General features: G+C 37.6%; 1 protein-coding gene and 1 pseudogene across 11 annotated transcripts in view; one reads left to right on the forward strand and one right to left on the reverse strand.

The window, feature by feature from the left end:
• PPHLN1 (periphilin 1) overlaps positions 1 to 13005 on the forward strand; it is a 120516-nt gene that overhangs the window by 92266 nt on the left and 15245 nt on the right. The gene's annotated exons all lie outside the window — the stretch shown is intronic.
• LOC129010806 (RNA-binding protein FXR1-like) lies at positions 10822 to 12782 on the reverse strand (annotated as a pseudogene).

Here is a 13005-nt window from a genome sequence, read left to right on the forward strand (position 1 = left end):
ATTAGCTTTCAGGATACTGTGTTTTAGGCTTTTCACTATTTTAAAATGACATTATAATGTCAGCTTTCTTCCCTGGTTGATTTCAGAACTTGTTTGTTACAATTCACCTTCCATGTAATTCTAAATCTATTATGGTTTTAATTAGAATCTTAACCAAGGAATAATTTTTATTGACCACCTCCCTTTGAACAGATTTATTCACTAATATCAGTTTGCATGTGGATCAGTTGGTTAGGATGATCAAAATGTCTAATTAAAATTTGAGCCAAGGCTAGAATATTTGATTTTATAGTTTTAGATAAATCAGAGATAATTAAAAATCAACTTTTTCTCAGCTTTACACTGGGAGGCTCTGAGGTAGTTATAAAGGAAGCAAAAGAAGTGGTTCTGTCCTCAAGATAATGGAGGAGGTAGGAAAGACAGAAAGATACACACATTTCTTAAATATTTAGAGTGACCTAGAAAAATTGATCTAGAAAGACTCTGTGAAAACTATCTTTATTTTATTGATTGATTGATTGAGATGGAGTTTTGCTCTGTTGCCCAGGCTGGAGTACAGTGGTCCGATCTTGCCTCACTGCAACCTCCTGCCTCACTGCAACCTCCTGCTTCCCAGGTTCAAGTGATTCTCCTGTCTCAGCCTCCTGAGTAGCTGGGATTACAGGCGTGCACCACCATGCCTGGCTAATTTTTGTATTTTTAGTAGCGATGGGGTTTCACCGTGTTGTTCAGGCTGCTCTCAAACTCCTGACCTTAGGCGATCCACCCGCCTCAGCCTTCCAAAGTGCTGGGATTACAAGAATGAGCCATTACGCTGAGCTGTGACAAATATCTGAAACAAAATTTTGAAGAAATTAGAGAAGCAGCCAGGGGAATGCAGATGGCGTATGAGAGAAGGTAAAATGCTTTAAAATGTATGGTAGATAGTATTTTAATGGGTGATGAGAAAGTTTTAGTAGCTAAGATTTTGTTGAATTTAAGTGGATCAGATCAGAAGCCGGAGGAGCAGTATACTGGGAAGGTTGGAGTTTTTTTTTTTGGTGTAGGATTTTTGTTATTTTGTTTTTATTTTAATTTTATTTTAAGGAAGATGGCACCTGTGAATAAGAAAGTTTAGAATAAAAATAGGCTAGAAGCAAAACTGCCAGAAAGAAAGCTACTGTACTGTGATGTAACAGTGCTGTATTGGTTAGGTCTGTGCTAGTGTTATGAGTGTAGAAATAGTGAGACCAGAAGTAAGAGTGCACAGGGTCAGATTTCAGCACTAATCGTACCTCTAAAGGCATGTAATCAGCCCTTTTAAAAATACTAGAATAATTTAGCAGTTAATTTTTACAAATGATTTAGTGTTTTTCAGAAAATAAGTCAAACCATAAATAATAATTTCTGGACTTTTAAATACTACAACACAAATAGCACTAAACCCTCAGAGAGCAAAGCTACATTTTGATGTTTATGGTTTTTATTGTGATGGGACACTGAAAATGTGTATGAGGAGAAGAATGGTTTAATGCCTTTTTCCAGGATGTGTTTATATGAAAAATTTCTATGTTGTATCTACATGAGCACATGGTAATCTTCCATGAAGTAAGGTTAAAGGGGAAATGACAGCCTACTGTTTCTTTTGGCTCTTGTGCTAAGTTGATCAGCCTCCTGACGCTTATCTGAACTAATCAAATGTTCAGCACTCCTAAAACAAAGATTTTTATTTCTGGCTTTCCCTGTTATTCTTTCCTAAAATTGACTGGTCATTCCAGTTTTAGTGATTTTACTAACCAAAAAAGTTACAATGTTGTAAACTAATAGTTCAAATTTAAAAAATCAATTTTAATAAACATGCTATGTACTGAAAATATGTATGGCAAGGTTCATTTGATTTTTAAGGATTTCAGTAGAATTTCTTGGTTATAACACTACCATTTTTGCCCTTGTAATTTCTAATAAATAGAAATACTGAGTTGTGTTCCTTAATACTGGCTTACCCCAAATTATCTGCAAACAATACATTAATTTGACTGGATTCCTACCTCAAATCCTTGGCTGTAGGTAAATTCTATTTCAAAAAGACTTCTTGAAAACAAGATTGGTATCTTCATTTACTAAAATTTAATAGCACTGTGCTTAGTAACTAACACCTGGTATTTACCTTGAGCATAAAGTGAAAGTAGCAATATAACTAGTTGATGTAATAATGGCAGCATGATTCTAACATTATTATGTTCATTTTTGTGCACAGTATTATTCTAAGTGTTTCTCTGATTCTTGGAAGGAACTTAATATCATTTGAGAAGTCAGTAGCAGTTTATATTTGTATTGCCAGCTGGACAAATCAAGATTAATTTTAATTCATATACCAATTACTCTGTGAATTTTGCTATATGGACTAGAAAATATCTACAGACAGATCTTGAAAATATGGACTTCCATTTATATATAATAGTATTTATGGATTTTCCCCGCTGTACATAATGCCTTCAGAGATAAAAGTAAAATAATGAATTATTTTAAATATTAATTAATTTTAACCTACTTTTAATCTACCTGATACCGCAGTTCCTATTTTTAAAATGAAGCTGTGCTATTTATATTAGTTATGAATAATTCCTTTCTTCTGGAAAGAAAAAACACATCTTGGAAGTATTCAGAGTGGTATTGTATGTTACCTAATTGAAAAGTCCGTCTCTGGGAGAAGTATGATTAAGTAGACTGATAATATTCTATTATCCTACATTTGTATATGATGAGCTGAAAGCAGATACATTATTCTTTTTTCCAGTAGAAGTAGCAATAGCTGTATTTTCAAAGGAAACTTTAAGGATTAGTAATTGTTTAGCTTTTAACATGGAAATTTTTTTTTTTTTTTTTTTTTGAGACTGAGTCTCACTCTGTTGCCCAGGCTGGAGTGCAGTGGCATGATCTCAACTCACTGCAACCTCCGCCTCCTGGTTCAAGTGGTTCTGCTGCCTCAGCTTCCCGAGTTGCTGGGACTACAGGCATGAGCCACCACGCCCAGCTAATTTTTGCATTTTTAGTAGAGATAGGGTTTTACCATGTTGGCCAGGCTGGTCTCGAACTCCTGACCTCAGGTGATCTGCCCACCTCGGTGTCCCAAAGTGCTGGGATTATAGACGTGAGCCACCGCACCTGGCCGACCATGGAAAATTATAGCCTATCTTTAACTATGTTGAATAGAGGCTTGTGAAGCACCTTTGATGGATTTTGCAATTACATTGATGAGAAAACAGATTTATAACATCATGATGGTGTTTCTGCCAATGTTAAAGCACTGCTGATAGGCAGATAGGCTGCAGTGCAAGTATAATTGCACAGGCCTGCACTGCTCCCAGAAGGCCAGGTAACATCTATTCCATGAAGCAGGCTATCATGGTAGGTATCTGGAGAAAGTTTAAAACATTATAAAACCCACTCAAACTACCTTCAGCAAGTAAAGGCAAAGTATTGAAAATTTGCAGGGTTTCTCATGTAACAGGACAGAAACCAAGTTTAGAACCTGGAACTGGAAGACCACGAGGCAACTTATTTTCTTCCATAATTTCCCTCTTTCTTCCCTTGCTTCCTTCCCCCACCTTCCTGCCATCCCTGTTTCCTAGGTGTTCCTTGGTAATGTCAACATCATAAGCCCAATTTTTTATAAGCTAGTGAACTCTAGGATTCATCTTTATTACTAAAACTCTTAAATCCTGTCTTCTACAAATGCATATTTTTCAGTTGGCATATAATGTAAATACAGCTTCGGGGGCTGGCCTATCTCAGGAGGTTGAGGAGGGAGCAGCTAAACAGAAACTGCCTATTTACTGGAGCTGTAGGTAATCCTGACCACCCTGCACTAGCACTTGCTGGTCCTGTTACCTCCTAGCTACCCCCACTCGCTTCAGCCACAAAAAAAGAGATTATGGCGTACATTTTGAAAGTCTCCCAGAAATATACCGCATGAGCAGACTTATTTTTCTTGGGCTGAAAAGTCACGATACCTTGATACTATAAAAAAATGAAAGTTTTTCTAAACATACAGAATATTTAAACTGTTTACAATGTCACAGAAAACAGAAAAAGAAAAAAGCATAATAACACGTGTAATAACATAATACAGTGTAAGACATTGAGAAATTTTATAGTAACAAAAGTAACTTCTACTAAAATCAGCTTTCCAATACAGAATTTTTTCCTCAGGTTTTTATTTTTATTTCTTTTATCTTATGTATGTATGTATATATGTATGTATGTATGTATGTATGTATGTATGTATGTGTTTATTTTTGAGATAGAGTTTCGCTCTTGTTGCCCAGGCTGAAGTGTAGTGGCGCAATCTCGGCTCACTGCAACCTCCCCCTCCCAGTTCAAGCAATTCTCCCACCTCAGCCTCCCAAGTAGCTGGGATTACAGGTGTGCACCAACACGCCTGGCTAATTTTTTTTTTTTTTTTTTTTTGTATTTTTAGTAGAGACGGGGTTTCACCATGGCCAGGCTGGTCTTGAACTCCTGACCTGAGGTGATCTGCCTGCCTCGGCCTCCCAGAGTGCTGGGATTACAGGCGTGAGCCACTGTGCCCAGCCTATTTTATTTTATTGAGATGGAGTCTTGCTCTGTCACCCAGGCTGGAGTGCAGTGGTGCTATCTCAGCCCACTGCAACCTCTGCCTCCTGAGTTCAAGCAGTTCTCCTCCCTCAGCCTCCTGAGTAGCTGGGATTTACAGGTACATGCCACCATGCTCAGGTAATTTTTGTGTTTTTTTAGTAGAGATGGGATTTCACCATGTTGGCCAAGCTGGTCTCGAACTCCTGACCTTGTGAGCCGCCTGCCTCAGCCTCCCAAAGTGTTGGGATTACAGGCGTGAGCCACTGCGCCCAGCCTCCTCCGGTTTTTAAAATGACTTTTATTTTTAAAAAGTTAATATGTGCATCATAGGTAACAAAAAACACAGGAAGCAAGGAACAAAGTCATCCATAATTACAAGCAGTTTACAGTTTGATGTGTCCTTCTAGGTCCTGTGTGTGTATACACGATACAGGATTTTAATAATGAAAGAAGTGGGATAGTTAGAGTGAATGTGCCTGGTCCACTGGATCATCTGTCAAAAGAAACTAAAGGAGAACTTGCCGCCTCTGCAGGATACTTTGAAAATGTCCCATTTCAACCATAAAATGCTCTTTAACCAACCACAGCATAAGTAGCTTACAGAACAATAATGCTTTTCCCAGCATGGGGCAGATGGCTTATCTGACCTATTTATTTCTATCTATCTTAGTGGCATCCCTGAAGCTATATGGAAAAATAACCCACGTTTCAAATTTCACTAGAGGAATGACTTGAATAACTTAAAGTACAGTATTAGACATGAAACACACACACACACACACACACACACACACACACGCACACACGCACACATACACACACCCTTCATGTATTGTCTCATGGCAGTTAGGAATCATAATCAGATGACCTGCCTTCCAGACCCCTACAAACCGGTTTCTTTACACCACTCTTCAAAACCAAGCAAGTTCATTTATCTTTGCTAAGGATTTAGTTCAGTCAGGGCTTCATTTCTATTTTGGATTTTAATAATTATCTTGAGTTGTAGCAGCAGTATGATAAGGAGTGAATTTGAAATCTAGGCTGTGAATATTTATTGTATTTCTTACAGTTAACTCCTTTAATCTCTCTGCTTCACTATTTTTATTAAAAAAAGGCCAATAACTCCAGAGTGCTTTTGAGGATTCTGGTACGTAAAATAATACAAAGGTCTATATGAAAATGTTAAGTTAGTAACTTGATACTTCTAATTTGCTAGGAATTTTTAAATGTCATTTTATTTGAATAAGCAAATAAAAAGACCTTTAGAATTGTAACCCACAGCCATCCTTAGACATGGAGACCTTTGCTAGGATTCCTCCCCATTCTCCAAAAATTGTTCTTAGATGGTGAGGACTCCCTGAATTGAGAACTCAACTCATTGGACCCAGTAACAGTTAAAACTTCTAGGTTCTGAGACATAACTTCTGTATCTTCAGACGATAAGGCGACCTATATATTGAATTGTCTCCAACCTCTTTGGTGGTAGATGAGCTAGGAAGGAAGTGGAGGGGATGGGTCTTGAAATAGCTAAGCTGCTTCCTGCTTAGTCATTCCTGCTGACAAATTTCTCTCCTGTTGGAGAGTAACTGGGTGGATCTCGCGCTGTGCAGGTTTCTCAAACCAGTGTAAGACTTTTTTTCACTTCGAGAACTGGCTGTTGCCAGTTAATTACTTTTTTTAGCCATATTCAGATCTAAAATGTGACCTTTTGTACAGTCAGGACATTGCACTTTTCTGATAATATTAAATTATTTCATGAAGACTGGACTACCTCATCTGTGAAATTGTAAAAAGATTTATTTGAAGTTATTGTGTTTAAAATAAATTTTCTTTGGATAATTCTCAAATATTTCTTTTGTAAGAAATAGCTGTATATAAAAATCAATTCGGTGTTTACATAAGAATTTTGCCTTTTTAAGCAAAAAGAAAAGTCTGGAGGCATCACATTACCTGATTTCAAACTATACTGTAAGGCCATAGTCACCAAAAACATCATGGTACTGGCATAAAAACAGGCACATAGATCAATGGAACAGAATAGAGAACCCAGAAATTAACCCAAATACTTACAGCCAACTGATCTTCGACAAAGCAAACAAAAACATAAAGTGGGAAAAGGACACCCTATTCAACAAATGATGCTGCCACATGTAGGAGAATGAAACTGGATCCTCATCTCCCACCTTATACAAAAATCAACTCAAGATGGGTTAAGGACTTACATCTAAGACCTGAAACTATAAAAATTGTAGAAGACAACTTAGGAAAAACCCTTCTAGACACTGGCTTAGGCAAGGATTTCATGACCAAGAACCCAAAAGCAAATGCAATAAAGACAAAGATAAATAGCTGAGACTTAATTAAACTAAAGAGCTTTTACACAGCAAAAGGAACAGTCAGCAAAGTGCACAGACAACCCACAGAGTGGGAGAAAATCTTTACAATCTATACATCTGACAAAGGACTAATATCCAGAATCTACAACGAACTCAATCAAATCAGCAAGAAAAAAAATAATCACATCAAAAAGTGGGCTAAGGACATGAATAGACAATTCTAAAAAGAAGACATACAGATGGCCAAAAAATATATGAAAGAATGCTCAACATCACTAATGATCAGAGAAATGCAAATCAAAACCACAATGCAGTACCACCTTACTCCTGCAAGAATGGCCATAATCAAAAAAATCAAAAAACAGTAGATGTTTGGCATGGATGTGGTGAAGAGGGAACACTTCTACACTGCAGGTGGGAATGTAAACTAGTACAGCCATTATAGAAAACAGTGTGGAGACTCCTTAAAGAACTAAAAGTAGAACTACCATTTGATCCAGCAATCCCACTACTGGGTATCTACCCAGAGGAAAAGAAGTCATTATATGAAAAAGATACTTGCACACATATGTTTATAGCAGCACAACTTGCAACTGCGAAATCATGGGACCAACCCAAATGTCCATCAGTCAACGAGTGGATAAAGAAACTGCGGTATATATATATATATACACACACGTATATATACGTATATATATGTATATATATATATATATACACACACGTATATATACGTATATATATATATATACACACACGTATATATATATACATATATATATATACACACACAATAGATTACTACTCAGCCATAAAAAGGAACGAATTAGTGGCATCTGCAATGATCGGGATGAGATTGGAGACTATTATTCTAAGTGAAGTAACTAACTCAGGAATGGAAATCCAAACATCGTATGTTCTCACTCATATGTGGGAGCTAAGCTATGTGGGATGCAAAGGCATAGGAAAGACACAGTGGACTCTGGAGACTCGGGAAAAGAGTGGGAAGGGGGTGAGGGATAAAAAAGACTACATATTGGGTGCAGTGTATACTGCCTGCTCAGGTGATGAGTACACCATAGAACTTACTCATGTAACCAAACATCACCTGTTCCCCAATAACCAATGGAAATTTTTAATATTTAATTTAAAAAAAACAAGTTTTGCCTTTTTAACTTCTTTTTTTTGTTTAAACTTAAGGGACTTTCTAAGTGACAGATATCGTTTAGGGAGCTGAATTGCTATCTTAAAGTGTGATCTGTTTCATTATGATGGATGTTTTGGACATGACTTGGGAAATGTGCAAATTAAGCCTCCTCCTCCTTGCTTTTATTAAATAATTTTTATTATTCTCAGACACAACAATATCAAAAGCCAAATGCAATTTTATCATATTGCAAAATATTTGTACCCATTTTCTCAGCATTTAGAACTTTAAAGCCTATTTTATTATGTATTTAATTGCCTTTCATCCTGTGTTCATTATGAATATTTTTCTTTAGATTTAGCCTTTTTATATGTTTTGCATCTTAGAAATTCTTTTCCCAAGCCAGTAATTGACATTGAATACGAAATTACTTTTCTCAAAATTCATTGAGCAATGAATACATTGGTTTTTTTCCTAATCAACAGTCTTTAGTTGTTTGTTTATTGCCTTTTGAATGAGAGAAAAAATGTCTACAGTGTTTTTACCATAAGTTATTTTAAGTCTAAGAATTTGGTCTTTGCCTTACCTGCTTGTGTCTAGCTCCATTTTGATTGCAGTCTACTGTCTTTCCCAAAACTTCCCTATATTCCAAGATTCATTACTCTTTAAACACTCTATGCTTTTTTGCTTCCAAGGTGCTTAGAATAGTTCACGCTGTCTTAGTGCTCCCTGCAACTCCCATGATCTTTTATTTGGAATAATTACAACACTTTATATTTATCTTATGGCATTTACCATATTCTGCCTTGTTGTTTGGTTATTTTTAATGTGTTGGTCTTTTTACTAGGATGTAAAGTCCTTGAACAGAGCATATTGTACTCTGACCAATTCCAGTGGTTTAACATAGAAGGTGAGCTCTAGTTGTGTGGCAGGCACATTTATCTGTCATTCACACTCATGTCAGCATTTGCAGATTCATTAATATCTAACCCATATCGAGAAGATGCAAAGCTCATCCTCCAGAGTCAAAGCAGAACAGATCCATCTTCATTTTATTTTGAAAATTTTCATATACCCATCACCTGGATTCTATAATTAAGTTTTTGCTCTATTTGTCACTTATATTTCCATTTCTGGATGTAATAAAAAATATATATTTGGCCTCTGCCCCCATTTCTTGGCACACAGCTTGGAATCTTAAAGTGATGTGTCTTTTTGTATGTGAACGAGGTAACCAGTGGCCGAGGGAGCTCCTGGATAGCCTCTGTTTAGGGGCTGATTGCCTAGGGAAACCAACCATGTGTTTAGAGAGTTGGAACTTTCAGCCTTCCCCCTTGACCTCTAAAGGGGTGGAGAGGGACTGAAGGTTGAGCCGCTCACCAAAGGCCAGTGATCTAATCAATTGTGTTTTTGTGATGGGTCTTCGATTTTAGCTGCTCTTCTCTCTCTGTCCTTGTCTCATACACACACACACACACACACACACACACGGGTCTTCGATTTTAGCTGCTCTTCTCTCTCTGTCCTTGTCTCATACACACACACACACACACACACACACACACCACTACAGTTGATACTTGAACAACTGAAGGATTTGTGATGCTGTCCCCCCCACCCTTAACATTTGAAAATTCAAGTGTAACTTTTGACTGCCCCGAAACTTGACTACAGATAGTCTGCTGTTGACCTATCAATAGCATAGTCAGTTAACACATATTTTGTATGCTATACATATTACATATACTATATTCATTTTGTTTTGTTTTGTTTTGTTTTTCGAGACAGAGTACCCAGGCTGGAGTGTAGAGTGCTATGGTGTGATCTCGGCTCACTACAACCTCTGCCTTCCCGGTTCAAGCAATTCTGCCCCCGCCTCCCGAATAGCCGGGATTACAGGTGCCCACCACCACGCCCAGCTAAATTTTCTATTTTTAGTAGAGACGGGGTTTCACCATGTTGGCCAGTCTGGTCTCAAACTCCTGACCTCAGATGATCTACCCACCTCGACCTCCCAAAGTGCTGGGATTATGAGCGTGAGCCATTGTGCCTGGCAAATATACTGTGTTATCTCTTTTTTTTGGAAGATCAATGTTTATTTAGTATCTGCATACAAAAACATATTGCACATCAAACAACCGAAATTAAAAAAAAAAAGAAAAAAAAGGTACTCTACTGAAGACTAATGTAGTTTATATAGAATAAACCTTCTGGAAATTAATATTTTCAGTAGTTCCAGTTATGTCTGAATGGACATGACTAATTCAGCTTAGTGTTTTAACTAAAGCTATGTTTGATTTTTAAACACTATACACTTTAATAAATAAACCAAACAAAGCCTCAAGGTGGAACAGTCACTGCCAAATATCACCCAGTGTCCTTGCAGATGAGAGTTTAACAAATGTATTCCATTGGCCTGCAGATTTTTCTCTATATACAGCATTTAAAAAACACATTAAAACAGACTAGTTTCAAAACTAAACTAATGGAGAAATTACAGTTCAGTGCAAAATATTTTAGACTGCATTTTATTCTAGTTTTCTTCAGATGAAGAAGTGGTTGCATATTAAAAATGTAACAAAAGCAGCCAATGCTTTCATAAAGAATATTATGTTAGGGATCCCACCTCACCCACCACCCCCCATCTGCCATATTTTGAAAAGAAAATAACATTTCTTATAGCCAGCAACTTTTTTTTTAATGTTACATATACTATTCTCAAGGAACATCTGATGATTTATAACCCAGTAGGTGTCAAAGTATGTTTAACATATGATTTATTTAGGATCCCTCCCCTTTTTGAATTCCAAATGGTAGAACTGAAAGTGCGATGTAAAGACTGGTGATCCATATTCTATCTTTGGCAAGCTTGTACAAGCACTGTTGTAAATGTAATGTAAAAGAACTGTAAACTAGGAACTTCTTCAGTTTATGAAACACCATTCAGGACTGCTGCTTCTTGACTGTTTTCTTCTTTTAAGGTATTAATCTTTTCTTCTCCTGGAGTATGCTGTAGCTTAGAAATGTCATTGCCAGAAGCACTAGTCGGGCTATTTATTACCTTTTCTGAAGGACCGTGCTCTTCAATCACATATATTTCCTAGCCCATTTTCAGTAACTGAAGCTGTATCAGATTCAGTCATTCCATCCATCAGAACAGCATCTTCATCAGTCCTTCGTCTACGAGACCTCGTATGACGATTAGTACTGTGATGAGAGATTTGCTGGCATCAGTGTCTGCAGTCTGATCTGATTCTGATTATCAAGTAAGCTGTATGGATTGCTGTCTGGATCTTTGGGCACAGAACTGATGAAGGATTTGCCACCACGTGGTCCACCACGACCTCGACCCCCTGAAACACTTCTGCATCTTCCTCCTTGGCATCTCCTGCTGTCATGCTGATGTCGGCTGTCTCGATCATCTTCTTCAATGACCAATCACTCAGCTTGTCTTTACCCTCAGATTCTATTTCAGAGGGGTTAGACAGCTCAGAATTTGTACCATAACCAGAGGTGTAATTAGGGCCCTGACAACCTCTGCCTCTTCCACTATGAGACCTAGAACCAATCTGTTCTGGCTGCTCATCAATCTGTAGGCATTCCATTCTTAGCTGTCTACTTCCTTTAGATAAGCAACATGGTACTCTAAAAGAACTTGCACATTTCCAATGGTTTCTTTAGTGCCAACAAATACAAATGGAATCATACCATCTTCTCTGGGTAGTTTATTTTCACTGTCCCCTTCAATTCTCACCCGAACCATATCAGATTTGTCCACTATTTCTTGAATAACTTTGCGATTTTTTCCAATTACTTTTCCAGTGAGATTCTTAGAAACCTGAATAAAATCCTCCACAAATTCCAAGAAACCTCTAGCCTTTTTTTACAGCATCAGCACTCTCTCTGTAGATTCTAAATGTTCCAGTGTCTTCATCTAGCTCAATGCGGTAACTCCAGGAACCTTCCCAGCTTGCTGAATGTTACTACCATGTGTTCCTATTGCCACACCCGTTAAATTTTCTCTCACAACAAATTCCTCATGAAAAGCTGCTGCAAGTTGTTTTGTGCATTCTGAATGCTTAGTGATCTCTTCATTTCTGGTCATAAGCATCAACTTCATACAAATACTTCACAAACACATGTCACTCAAGATATTTACTTTCTTCACAGTTGCTTCACTGGCAGACAGTATCATTAGCTGTGGTGTTTCTGGGTGGTAAAAAATTCTGCATGCTCCTACTGCTTTCTTAAAATCTTTATGTGCATTTTCATTAGCACACGCCTCTCTCAGATCCTCAGGAAAATCCACTGTGCATTTAAAGAAGGTATTTTTTTTTTCTGACAGTTTTATTTTTATTGACAGGCCAAAGTTGTTCAAATGTGACTATTTCATTGTAAGTAGCATCACAAGCAGTATATTCAATGACATAAAATTCTCCTTTCATCATCCAAACTTTAGCCACCCACCATCCACATGGCTCTTGGTCATTTGCTCTTGAATATACCTCTACTTCATTTCCTTCACTAATTTACTTTTTTATATCAGGTGGTGGAGGTAATCTAACCTCATTAAATGGAACCTGGCATTCTGGTTGCCAATTATTTTCAAAAGCAGCTGTAAGGGAGTCTTCATGAACATCGTTGATAAATCCTTTGTAGAAAGCCCCGTTGGAGCTGCGAACCTCCACTGTCAGCTCCGGCATGTTGGAACCACACACACACACAAAAAGTATACACCGTTTTTTTGTTGTTGTTGTTGTTTGAGACAGAGTCTCTCTCTGTTGCCCAGGCTAGAGTGCAGTGGTGCGTTCTCAGCTCACTGCAAGTTCCGTCTCCCGGGTTCATGCCATTCTCCTGCTTCAGCCTCCTGGGTAGCTAGGACTACAGGCACCCACCACCATGCCTGGCTAATTTTTTCTATTTTTT

The sequence above is a fragment of the Pongo pygmaeus genome, chromosome 10 (genome assembly GCF_028885625.2).
Source record: "Pongo pygmaeus isolate AG05252 chromosome 10, NHGRI_mPonPyg2-v2.0_pri, whole genome shotgun sequence".
Classification (NCBI taxonomy): Eukaryota; Metazoa; Chordata; class Mammalia; order Primates; family Hominidae; genus Pongo; species Pongo pygmaeus.